This window comes from Pelodiscus sinensis, unplaced genomic scaffold (assembly GCF_049634645.1).
Source record: "Pelodiscus sinensis isolate JC-2024 unplaced genomic scaffold, ASM4963464v1 ctg146, whole genome shotgun sequence".
Classification (NCBI taxonomy): Eukaryota; Metazoa; Chordata; order Testudines; family Trionychidae; genus Pelodiscus; species Pelodiscus sinensis.
In genome coordinates, this window is record NW_027465992.1 from 169236 (window position 1) to 181906 (window position 12671).

General features: G+C 61.9%; 1 protein-coding gene across 2 annotated transcripts in view; it reads right to left on the reverse strand.

Moving 5' to 3' along the window:
* LOC102444988 (homeobox protein otx5) overlaps nt 1-4062 on the reverse strand; it is a 29578-nt gene extending 25516 nt beyond the window's left edge. The window contains exon 1 of one of the 2 annotated variants that reach the window (XM_075917812.1): nt 3374-4062. The gene's annotated coding sequence lies outside the window, so the exon portion shown is untranslated. Of the gene's footprint in view, nt 1-3351 lie in introns of both variants that reach the window. The other variant, XM_075917813.1, reaches the window with a different exon arrangement.
* Between the last annotated feature and the right edge of the window lie 8609 nt (nt 4063-12671).

Genomic DNA, 12671 nt, shown 5'->3' on the forward strand with positions numbered 1-12671 from the left:
CGTAATACATCTAATAACGCACAGTGCCTAGCGTCACAGGGCTCTGGCCCCTGAGCGGGGCGTGTAGGCACTACCGTAATACATCTAATAACGCACAGTGCCTAGCATCATTGTGCGGGGCATGTAGGCACTACCGTAATACATCTAATAATGCACAGCACGAAGTGCCATTGGGCCCTAACCCAGAAGTGGGGTATGTAGGTGCTACCATAAGACACCTAAGAACTGGAACTCCCAGCTCTAGATCTGGACCAAGCGAAACTCCCCCCCCCCCATCATGGGCCCCCCAGCTCCCCTTGCTCCCTCCTCCAGGGTGGCCTCTCTAAACAAGCTGTTAGTGTCACCTGGCTCCTCCCTGCTAATTAACACAAATCAACACACAGGAGATTGATTCCACACTCCCCTCCACCCCCGCCAATTAACACCCCCCTCCCCAGGGGCTGGGTGGGCAAGGGGGGAGCCGGGCTGGGGGACCTGCCCGCTCTAGTGCCCACTGGAGAGGGATGGATCTGCGAGGCCAGGCTGGAGGGAAACTCCCAGCTCATTCCCTCAGCCCAACAGCAGCCGGGGGGGGGGGGCAGCCATGTCGCCGGGAAGGCGGGGGGCAGTCCCTGGGTCCAGGAATGCATTAATCCTGGAGCAGCTTTGCCCCGCCAGGCCACGTGCCGGTCATGTGGCCAGCCCTGGGAAGGGGGCAGGGAACAAAGGAGGCAATTTAACAATAACGACACGAGGGGGGATGAGTCTGTAAAGCTCCATGTTACATCAGAGGGGAGGGCGGCAAGGGGGGGCGGGCCCGTGGGGGGGGGCCCTTCAGCTGGTCCTCACTCAAACACTGCAACACAAGAGCCCCTGGAGGGGGGCTGTGTGGGGCAGGCAGGGAGGCAGTGGGGGGTTGATTTCATTAACCAGACAATGGGCAGTGACCCTCTTCCCCATACTGCAGCCCTGCTGATGGCTTCCCTAATTAGGTGTGGGGGGGAGAGATGACAATGGCCTAAGTCAGTGCCGCAGATCACCACTGGCCCAGAGGCTACTGCTGGCCAGGCGGCTTCCAGAGGGAGATGCCCTCAGGTCCTCAGCATTCCTGTCTCCCTGGGCGACCCTGGGATGGTTCTTGCCCCAACTTTGGGAGGGGAGTGGGGCCTAGTGGTTAGAGCTGGGGAAAGCTGGGAGCCAGGACTCCTGAGTTCTCTCCCCGGCTCAGGGAGGGCAGTGAGGCCTCATGATGACAGCGGGGCAGCAGGCCAGGCAGGTTCTGCTCCTGGCTGTGGGTGACAGCAGGTGGGTCTCTGGCCCACGATCCCCCGGAGGCGGAGGGAGGGGGCCAGGGCTGCAGCTGGCTCAGGGTGTCCAGCCATGGCCCGAATGGAGCAGGTTCCCCCTTATCCTCGCCCCCTGCCCACCCCGGTCTCCTCCCTCCGCCGCCAGGGCAGCCCCAGCAGGGCGGGGACTCAAACCAGCGCCAGTGAACTTGGCTGGGAGAAGCCGAGAAACCCCGAAACACCCGCCCGCGTGAGGCCTGCCGCTCACACCCGACTGGGGAAACGGGGACGGGGCTCGCTTCGGGCCTGGATTCCCCGAGCTCCCGCTCATTGCCCCGTCCCTCCGGCCAGCCCTTCGTCCCTAAACTAAGCCCCTGCTACAGGCAGCGTTGCTACGGCAGGCCTCCGGCTCGGCTGCTGGGTGGTCTGGGACAAGTCGCTTGCTGCCTCAGTTTCCCCATCTTTGAAACGGGGAGAATCCCGGGAGCTCCGAGGAGCTGTCAGGGTGGCGTCGCGCCGAGAGGCGCCCCGGGTTCTCCCAGGATGGCTGCCAGCGCCAGATCCACCCACGCGCCCATGAAGCCTGGCTAGGGAGCGCCCGGGCCAGCCTCCATGCTGGAACTGGTGCTGTTACAGCGGGGCTGGGCTGCTGGTTTATGGGACCTGGTGGGCGGGGGGCTGTTCCTTTGTCTCTCAGCAGGACTCCGGGAAGCCCATTATTAATTTTATTGCTGCTCTCGCTCATCTCCCGGCCACGCTGCCTGCCTGCCAACGCCTGCAGCAACAGGGCAGGAGGGGGGGCGGATTTTCCTGCTAACTCCCCCGCATCCCCACCACCTGGTCCAGGTCAGAATCGCCCTCCCTGGCCCCGGGGGCTGGAGGTGAAGTCAGGGGGTGCAGCCCAGCCCCCGTCCTCAGGGTGATCCCCCAGCGCCCTGCTGCCTGGGGTTAAAGTCCCTGGGGTCAGTTCCTTCCCCTTCCCCGGGGGTCACAGGGCTGCCTTGGCTTCACCCGTCCCCCCCGCTGAGAGGGGGAAGAGACAGGGCCAACCGGCTGAGCACTAAGCCCCAAAGCGCCGTCCCCCCGGCGGTATTAACCCACGGCAGGGAGATCGGCTCGACTGAGGCACTAGCTGCTTCGGTCCGATTCCCTGCCTCGGCCCAGGCCAATAGTTCAGCGAGGCGCCGGGACCTGTTACAGGGATATTAAGGAGACGAAGACGAGAGCAGGCCCAGTGCCACCCCAGCCGGGAGTGGGCCTCAACACCCGAGGGGACCCCCTGCGCGGCAGAGCACCCGGGCTAACCACACGCAGGCAAGGCTGGCTGAGTCTCACCACTGGCCCGGCGGGCTCCGGGAGTCAGGAACCGAAGCTGCTTCCCCACGCTCGGCCCTCAGAGCCACGGCGCGATGCGGAGCCCGTTTCACGTCACGTTCTGCCGTGGCAAACCTTTCCCTCCTCCCAAACGGAAGAAGGGAAAACAAACCCCAAGCCCCCGATAAGCAAATACAGATCAGACATTTCCCACCATTCTGGGGAGAGGCAAACCAAACGGTCTCTTGGGATGCTGCCCGTTGGGCGTTTAAAAGAGAAAAGCAGCACAGCTGTGTGTCAAACTGCCCTCGAGGGGGATCGCTCAGCCCAGGGCGTGCGGACGGAGCTGGAGCCTGGTGCCGAGAGGGGACGGGAAGGGAGGGTTTCAAAATGCAGGTTCGACCTTGACGTGTCTTCCCCAAACCTTTCGGCATTTTTCCTGGGAAAAGCGTTCGGATGAAACCGTGTTATGCTCTGGCCTGGCCTTCCTCTCCAGCTAAGCACTGCCGCTCTGTGCAGCCACCCCGACGGGTTACATCCAGAGGGGACCCTTGTGCTCCTGGGTGAACTACACATGATCCTTGAGGACACTCAGTCTTGATCTCCACCCCTGCTCCGACAATAGCCAGTCTGCCCTGCTCTTCTGCCGGGTCCTCCCGCCCGACCTCAGCCAAAAGCAAACCCAGACCCAACTATTGTGACACCGTTACATGCAGCTCATCGCCACACCAAACCCTGGGCCGGATCCTGGGACAGTCACCCCACAATCTACCTTGGGCAGACGAGCTACCAACCGTGAGCCGCGGCGGCAGGCCGACCCGTTTCCCCGGCAGCTGCTCCTAAGGAAGCGTCTCGGTCCAACCCTTTGTCTCCATTTTATTCTCCACCTGCTTTTTTTGTGTGAACAAACTGAGCCGCCGGCATGTTCCTACAAGCACTGGATCCACCCAGTGCCGGGGTGGGAGCTACGCAGCACCCCGCGCCCTCCGCACAGTGGGGACGGTTAGGACTCGCTCGGGTCGTGTCGTGGCTGGAAGCATCGGATGGAGACAGCTGGGACAGGGCTGCTGTTCAGAGCCCAGCCCGGAGGGGAAGGGGTTCATGGCGCCTCCCTCCTGCCTCCAGCAGCAGATGAAATTGACATTTTGAGAGCAACACGTTTTTCCCTCTTCGAGAGCTCTTCCGCCGGGCCCGGTTGGAACATCCAAAAGGAGGCTGACGCACTGGAGTAGGAGGCCAGGCATTACACCTCTCGCCGCGCCTCAGTTTCCCCTCCTCTGGATGCTCATGCATCCTTGGCGTGGTTGCTACAGTGATCTGCCACCCGCATCGTTCCCTGTCTTCCTACCCTAGCCCATCAGCATCAGATCTGGGCACCTTCCCGTGTCTGCAAAGTCCCTCGCGTGTTGCTTGGAGGCGCTGGTCCTGCCCCCGTGATGTGGTCGGAACTCAGGCTGGGGTAGGGGCGTGGTGTGTCGCTGAGGATGGAAAAGCGTTCTCCCAGAGGAAGGCCGAGCAAGGCTTCCTAACGTGATCCAAGATTCGCCCGGGTTCTGTAAGACGTTTCCATCAGACTCTGAGGCGGTTTTGTCCCCGGATTTCACACGCACCTGGCTGTGGGCAGCGAGACCTGAATCGTCCCAAGGGAGCAACGCTGTGGCAGTGGGTGACAAAACACCCTCCCGCCCACCCCCACGCCTTCCCTGCTCTCCGAGCTGTGGCCACGCCGGAAGGCAGGGCGCCAAGCAGACCTATGCCGCCGGCCTGATGGGTGGGTGGGTGCCAGGGCAGCTGGCGGGTTTTGTGTTGCTCCAAGCCCCGGTTCCGGGAAGCACGGGACGATCTGGGAATCTCTGCCTCTGGGAACAAACAGAGTGAATAAAACGTGTCTCGCCTCCGTGGCTGCAGGGAAAAGCAGGGACCCCGAATGGCCACGAACAAAATGCAGCAATCAAAAAAGTCTCCTGATTTTGACGCCCATCGTGTGATTTTGGGGAGCCCTTGAACCACGACTGGTGGAATTTACACGTGTCCCCCGTGGCAACAGAGGAACAAGCCTACTTGTACTGCCAGCGCCAGCATCTAAACGCACGGAGCTTTTCTGCATCGCTGGGCAAGACCCGGAGAGTTCCTGTACCCGGTGCAAGACGGAAACCTCTAAGTCCCCAGGCCAGACCTCTGCAATAACCCAGAGCTGGCTGGGACACCGGATTCCTGCCTTGAAAGATCTGGGGGGAAATGCGGGGGGGGGGGGGGTGGGTCAAAAGGACCAAAGGGGGATTCAAAATCTCAACATTTTTCACAAACTGAAAATCCAGGAACAAAAGTGGGATCCAGACAGTTTGCTGGGGAGGGAAGTGGGGGCTAGTGGTGAGATCAGGGGACTGGGAGCCAGGACTCTGGTACTACCCTAGCTCTAGGAGTGTGGGGGGTAGAGTCGGGGACTGGGAACCAAACGGGCCCATGATGATTATGTGGCCTGGCCTCCTGCCCACTCCACTCCACACTGGCGACCTTCCCTTTTCTTAACGGCTTTCCGCGGAAGCGCCCGCTCAGCTCAGCAGCCAGGCTGACCCCTCAGATGCCGGCTCCTTGGGGAATGGGATTACAGCCCCCAAACTGCGCCCCGGGGGCCGATGCTTTTACCAGCCTCAGTCCAGCGAGCCGCAGTTCGGTGTCTGAAACACGCCTGGCTCTGGGCGTGAGCAAGGCCCGCACGTGCGGGGTGACCACGCGTGTGCCCGCAGGACGGCGCGAGCGAGCGGGCGGGTGCTTGTGCCTGCCAAAGTGACACGCACGATCCCGGACACACAAGCCCCAGCAATGGCTGCACGGACGCAGGCCCCTGTGCACAGGCATGCACAACTGGTGTGCCTTTCACGCCTGGGGCTGTGCCCCCGGCTAGATCCCTTCCGAGCCAAGGGCCGGTCTTGCTGCAGCACCCGGTAACACCCCCCAACCGCACACTGTGTGGATGGCCTCTAGGGCAGATGGAGAGAAGCCGCAGGAAGAGGCTGTGCGAGGGGGCCAGGCCCCCACCTCGCCCCTGGCCTGGGGAGGCCGGAGAGTTCAGAGTTGTCCCGTCTGGGCAGCACGGACGGCCCTGAGGCTGGCTAGGGATTGTGTGGAGCCTGGGCCAGGGCGGCTGCGAGGCAGGAGCGAGCACAGCCTTTCCCGTTCCTCCGAAGGAAAATAATTCCTGGAGCCCGCTCCAGTCCCGTTCTCCCTCCTCATCCTCCCCCGGCTCCCCACGTCACGGCCAAGAGCAGGGCCTGCAGAATTTCCCCGTCTGCCCCGGACTGGCAGGAGACAGCCGGGCCCCCTCTGTCATCAGCTTTTCGTTGGCCACTGCGTCGGGCGCCCCCCTGCACAGGCAAACGGCAGAAGGGGAACTGAGGCAGGGAGGCGGGCAGGGGGCTAGAGAAAGGGGTTCACCCGAGCCCTTGGAGATCCTGCCGTGCCACTGGGCCATGCTCCCCCTCCCACGGGGTGTGGTGGGAGGGGGAGCCGCCGACAGGGGGACTTGGAAAAGACCCAAACAGAGGGGAGGGTCATCCGCGGCCTGCGTCTGAGGGGAAGGGTGCTCCCTGTCTGCCGGTGCCCACAAGGGCCCCTCGCCACTGGAGGGTGATGGTGGGGGCTGGGGACAGGCAGGACCATAAAGGAGATCCCCAAACTCTCCCCCTCTGCCCTTCAACGGGGCCTTCCTGCAGGCCCAGAGCTGCCCCACGCTCCGGGGGCTCTTGGGGACCAGCCACCAGGACACTGCGGAGTGAGGGTCCAACCGCCCCGTGCCAGACCCGAGGGGCTGAGCAGCGCGACCCCCGTGCGGCTCAGGGCTCACCAGTGCGGGGCTGGATCACAACGGGCTCCCTTCCGGGCAGCACCAGCTGCTCGAACCCTTCCGACCCGGTGGGCTTACGCCTGGGGCCGGGAGCATGGGCGGTGTGTGCTGGCGCAGGCCACCCCAGCGCCGCTGAAGAAGCCAGGTGGCACGGACCAGCTGGGCAACGGGCAACGGCGCCGGGGCGGCTTCCCTCCCCACGGCCAAAGGCAGGTCTCTTGTGGGTGGGCGGCCTGGGCGACCGGATCCCAGGCTGGGTGGGCCTGCCGCTCTGATCCACTCTGGCAGCTCCTGGGGAAGTGGGAACCGCCCAGGGGCCAGGGAGACGACCCTGGTTCTGAGGCTGGTTTGAGCGGGCAGCCCCCCAGATGTAACCCTCCTCCTGCCTCCCCCCAGAGGAGCTGGACTCTGGGCTTCCCAGCTTCCGTGTCTAGTTTATAGTGGCACGGCCTGGCTCTGAGTGCAGGGGGCGGAGGCCCTGGGCCAGTGCACAAAGGGGCCCTTGTGTGCCGGGCTGGCAAATCCGCCCAGGAATCCCAGGCGGCTGCTAATGCCCTGGGCAGCGTGCAGCGCCTTCCCGGAGCTGACCATTCCCAGCGGGGTCGGGGAGACACCTCCCTTGGGGATCCCTGGCCCCAGCAGGCGCAGGCCCTCGCTGGATGGGAAGGCAGGAGCCCCCCGCCCCCCCGGTTACTCCCTTGCCCCCGGCCTACGCGGGGACCAATCCGTGGCTAGGCAGGCCGGCCCTCGCAGACGAGAGCCGCCGCGTCCGTGCCGCTCGCTGCCAGGGGCAGTGGGGAGGAGGGTGACGGAGCAGAGTGCTGCAGCACCGACTCCCCCCGGCTCAGGGACCGCCAGTGTGGGCGCATCAATCCGCCGCGCTCCCCCCTCCTGGCCCGCCGGCGGAGGCTGTCTCTGGGCCACCGGGGAGAGCTGGGCGGAGAGTGTTGAAATCTTGATTAGTTTGTTTTTTAGACGCAGGGATTTGGAGCCGGTTAGCCCTAATCCTTCCCGTGTGACGGAAGCCCATATGCCCTGGAGCTTGTACACACACGCCCTGCCCTCTGGGCCGTCCCAAGGGACACAGGCCGCCGAGGAAACACTCCCCTAGGCAGCGCCCCCCTAAGAGACCCAGGCCGCAGGTGCTGAGCCAGACAAAGGGGCCAGATGTGCCAAGATCCCATGGGGCAAACACAGCACCCTGGGGCTTGATTCCCCCCCTCCAGCTGCAGGGGCAGCTCCCCGTCACCCGGCATGGCCTAGCGCCTCGCATGAACCCCGCGCTCGTTGGCTCGGCGCCCACCCGAACTCGGGATGCCCTGGAGGGCAGCTGCCAGGGGACCCGGCTCAGAAGACAGGAGGTGTTGCCTGATGCCGCAGCTGGACAGGGACTGAGCCAGACACCCCCGGCCTGGCAGCTTCTCCGTAACCTCCCTCCCCTTGCAGCGCCGGGGCCTGGCAGGGCTACAGCCGGGCGAGAGCCACTGCAGCGTGGCAGCCCCGGACACAGGGTCCCACCGCAATTCTGGGCATTCTCCTGTCCGGCCCCTGCCACGCCGCCTCTCGCCGCAGCCAAATCCCCTTAAACGCTACGCTGAACCAGCCGGTTAGCTGGGATCCCGCAGGCGGGGGCAGCTCCGGCCCGGCTGGGCCACCGCTTCACTCCTTACATCCCTAGCCTCAGCAGAATAGTGATAGAAATGTGGCCGTGTTAGTCTGCTGTAGCTGAAACAAACAACAGGACTATGGAGCCCTTTAAAGACTAACAAGATGGTTTATTAGGATCGTCCGGCCCACCAAAGCTCATCACCTAATAAACCATCTTGTTAGTCTTTAAAGGGCTCCATGGTCCTGTCTTTTGTTCTAGCTACAGCAGAGAGAGTCTGCTCCTTCAGGGCCGCCCGCTCGAGAAGGGAGGGTCTGCCAGGCCAGGGCCAGCCACCCGGGCGGCTACGCAGTCTGTCCTTCACACAGCAGCAGCCACAGGCCCCAAGAGAGCTCAGAGGCCCATTGTGCCTGGCACTGCACAGACGCCAAACGAGATCAAGGCCCCATTTTGCCAGGTGCTGTTCAGGTGCCAACTGAGATCAGGGGCCCCCCCAGACTCCACCGACCGAGATCAGGGCCCGTGAGGCCGGGCGCCCCCAGGCCCCACCGAGTTCAGGGCCAGTCTGGCCGGGCGCCCCCAGACCCCACCGAGTTCAGGGCCCGTCTGGCTGGGCGCCCCCAGACCCCACCGAGTTCAGGGCCCGTCTGGCTGGGCGCCCCCAGACCCCACCGAGTTCAGGGCCCGTCGGGCCGGGCACCCCCAGACCCGTGCCAGCCAGTGCCCAGGCGACGGGCCGGACGCTGGCCAGAGGCCTAAGCCGCCGGGCGTTTGTGGCAGAGGGAATGGAGGTACCAGGAGAGAAGGCAGCCCGGGTGAGAGCCAGGCTCCAGGCCACGTCTGCAGCCCAGCACGCGGCTCTGGGTTTGCACCGGAAGCGAAGGCAGCCATTCCTCGGCTAAGAGGATTATTTTTGGGGGACACGGCGCCTGCTCCCTTGGAGCGCTGAGCCCGGCTGCACTAGTGGCATTCTGCTCAGTCTCCTGTCGATTACGGCACGGCCGGGAACGAGCCAAAGGGTTCCTAAGCAGCTCCGGTCAGCTGCCCCCCACCCCACGCGGTGCCGTGGGCGGCTCAGCCAGTCCTTGGATGGGAGATGCAAAGGAATCCAGGTGTGCGGCAGGGCTCTCCATCAGTGCGGATCGCAGCCCCCGGCGTGGCGCTGGGGTTGCTGTGTGACAGGGAGTGGGGTGGAGAAGTCAGCAGGGGCAATCAGTGCTCGTAGCCCCAGTGGCACCACGCAGCCGGGCCCAGAAAGCCAAGCCCTTCTGACCTCATGCTGTGCACTGAGCTTTTAAATTCCTCTACTCTCAGCTAGATCCCCAACGATCCTACTTCAAAAGCTCAGGCCCCTGCCGCTTGACTTAACGGGGAATCCCTATTAGCAGCTGGCCGTACAGGGGGTCGGACACACAGTCAAGCCCTCCAATCAGTTCTTCAGGAGCTGCACACTCTGTGCGTAGCTACCCTGTGACGCTTAGTGTCCCCCTAACACAGGCTGAATTTAAAGCCAAGCAAAAGAATCAAATTGGTTCTTTTTGCGCAGCCAGTCGGTAGCGTCTTCCTCCCGGCCGACTGGCAGCCAGGACCTGTCCCCTTTGACACAGAGCGGGCGGAAGAAATCAAGTTGTGCTTCTTCTAGCCACACGCAGCTATTTCCAAACCTTTAAGACGTTAATTCAAATCCCGCCCCAGGGTCACAGGCCAGGCCTGGACAGCAGCCGCAGGGCAGACCAGCCATGATTAAGCCTCAAACGGCACAGCCCGCCCCCAGCAACTTGGGCCTCAGCTGCAGAGCCCCAGCGGGGAGGGAAGGGGATTGCAAAAGGAAAACACACACACGGCAGCCAAATGGCAGGAGAAAAGTCGCTGTGGATAAAGCCATTTCCTTCCTGGAGAGGCCAAGGGTCCCAGCCTGTTAGCTTCCTATGCCCATGTGAAGCCCCGCCCAGGGTGAGGGCTTAGCCACTGCTGTAGCTTCCTGCAAACATCTAGGGTGTTTCTCATCTAGGTTAGCGCGGCACCTAGCATCTCCCACCAAGAGCGGGACCCCACCATGATGGGTGCTGTGCAGACAGAGCAAGAGGCAGGCCCTGCCCTGTAGCGCTCCCTAGCAAAAGATCCAAGACTGGGCAGAAAACCGCCCAAAGGCTTATTTAGTTCCATTTTACAGACAGCAGAACTGAGGCCCACCAAGATGGAGGTCACCTGGGGAGCTAGGATAGTGTCTAGGAGTCCTGACGAGTGCTGCTCTAACCACTAGCTAACACGCCCTCGCCTGAATCAGGAGTCCTCTCTCTTGCTAGCCATGAGACCCCACTCCCCTCCAGATTTGGGACTGGAGCCTGGCTCCACCACCCGGCTCCCCCACCCCTGCTCTAACCGGTGGATCACCCTTCCTCCTAGACGCTGGCGCTGAGCAACTCTGCTGTCTTTTTGAACAAGGCCTTTGGCCAGCACAGGGCGTAGAGCAGCTCCCGTTACAGCCATGCAGTCCCTCTGCAGACCCACCCGGAAGGGACGGCAGCGGAGCCGCTTGAGGGCTGGCTGCTTGAGTCCAGGGACCTTAGCTCTTCTGAAGTCCAGCCCCTAGCGAGTAGCTCCCTGCAGAGCCGGAACTGAGAAGGCTCTTAGCTAACACACCGCTGCCCTCTTATGGTCACCAGCCTCTTTACAAGGGCCTGGAAATGCTGCCTGGCGCACTACGGTCCAGCCCCTCAAGGCTTCTGTTTCATTTGCCAGCGGTGACATTCCCACCCAAGTGCGTCTGGACTCTCCTCCGTCGAAACGATCCCCTCGCGGAGCAAACCCACACTCTGAGTCTGAGACACGGCTCCCCCACGGCTGCACGCGACACCCAGAAGTTCACAATTCCTGTGCGGAACGCAGTAATATCGCAATCACAGCAGGCCCGAAAAGGCCTCGTTGCTCCAGGTGCGGCATAGGCCGCTTAAGAGCGAGTTCCTGCCCCTAAAGAGCTTAGCCTTGAATCAGTGCTTCCCAGGTTTGTCCATGCCATCACCCTCTCTGCCAAAGAGCCCCCGCGCACGCCGCACATGGGAAGAGGCGGGTTGTGAGTCCCTCCCACAACAGGGAACTCCCAAATAGGCGCAAGGTTCCCTCTAATCTTTTCCATCCATGTGCAGAATACACTTTGTTAGGTGCACCGAAACATGTGCAAATGTGCACCACAGATGGAAACAAAAACCCTAGCTGTGCATGCTCTGCTCAACAGCGGGGTGGCATCTGAATCTCTCCTGAGCGGCTGCCATGCGCCCAGTTTATAGGGAACACTGGCAGAGAGGTTATTTCTCCTCCGTATTTGGGCCTGGAGCCATCACAGCTGGGATCCTGTGACCAGGATTATCTGGTGCCCACAATTCAGGAAAGAGGCTGCTAAATTGGAGAGGGGTCAGAGCACAGCTCCAAGCTTTGCTAACGGAGTGGAACACATGCCTTATAGTGACAGACCCGTTTAACTGATCATCAAAGACACGTCACTTGCTCCCAGCCTGGAAGTACCTAAATAGGGAGCAACAAATTCAGAGTGGAACCAACACGCACAATCTTAACAGCCCTGCAAGAATCTCCCCAGGGTCACAGCGGAGTCCCCATTACTGGAAACGTTTAACACAAGACTGGAGGGTTTTGCAGAAGACCGACTCCAATCCATCCACCGCGACTGGATCTGAAGCCAGAAGATGTGCCGGGAAGTCCCCCGGTGCACGGGATGTCAGACGGTACCATCATAGCGGGCACGGCCAGCTCCGTAACTAGTGACACGTCCTGGAGAAGTTGATATTTCTGGGACACAAGATGATGAGGGAGGGAACCGAGGCTGCAACTTACCTGGTTCTAATCCCAGGGTTGCACCAGCAGGCTGGGGCAGGGCTCAGCATTGGAATTTGAGTCCCTCAGTTTCCCCTCGCTGGGCCTATTCTTCCAGTAGCTGCTAAAAATCTGCCTCTGGCCTAAGCTGGCCTCCAGCTGCCTCCTTAACTCGCCCCCAGCTGTCCTAAGCGCGTCAGACCAGCGGGTGCTCTCCCATCCCATCCCAAGAGGGGGCGATGTTTGAAGCTGCTGGGGCGCCGCACACCCCGTTTGAAAGGGGAGTAAGATTAGTTCATTTAACAAGATTTATCCCAGGGGGTTCTTTGGGCTTTAACACGCTACTCCAATCGCTGGCAGACGTGGCAGGGCAGATCCCTGTGCACACAAAGCCCTAGGTCCCCGCAGGGTTGGAAGAACGATACCGATCATACAAGAGACAAGTCAAATATCCCACCCGGGGCTTTAGCAGGCCATAGCAAGCAGACAGGGGAGCTCGTTTTTCGAAGGGAAATTAGCACCTGACAGGCATCGCCCCCTGCAGGGGTCGGGGTTGTGCACCCGCGGGTGTATGGAGACACACTACCGCCCTCTGCTGGATAGAATCAGAACTTCCCAGATGTGGGTCCTAGATCCTATATGGCTAACTGTGAATGGGAATTCTCAGATGAAGGTCTAGGCTTTCCAAGGAGGGGCTCCATTCCCACTGCCTCCATGACGTTTGAGTGACCACAGTGTGTCGCACTGGATGATCACCGACGCAGGGTGAGGGGGTGGCAAAGGGCAGCCACCCTATTTTGAGTGTCAGCCCCCA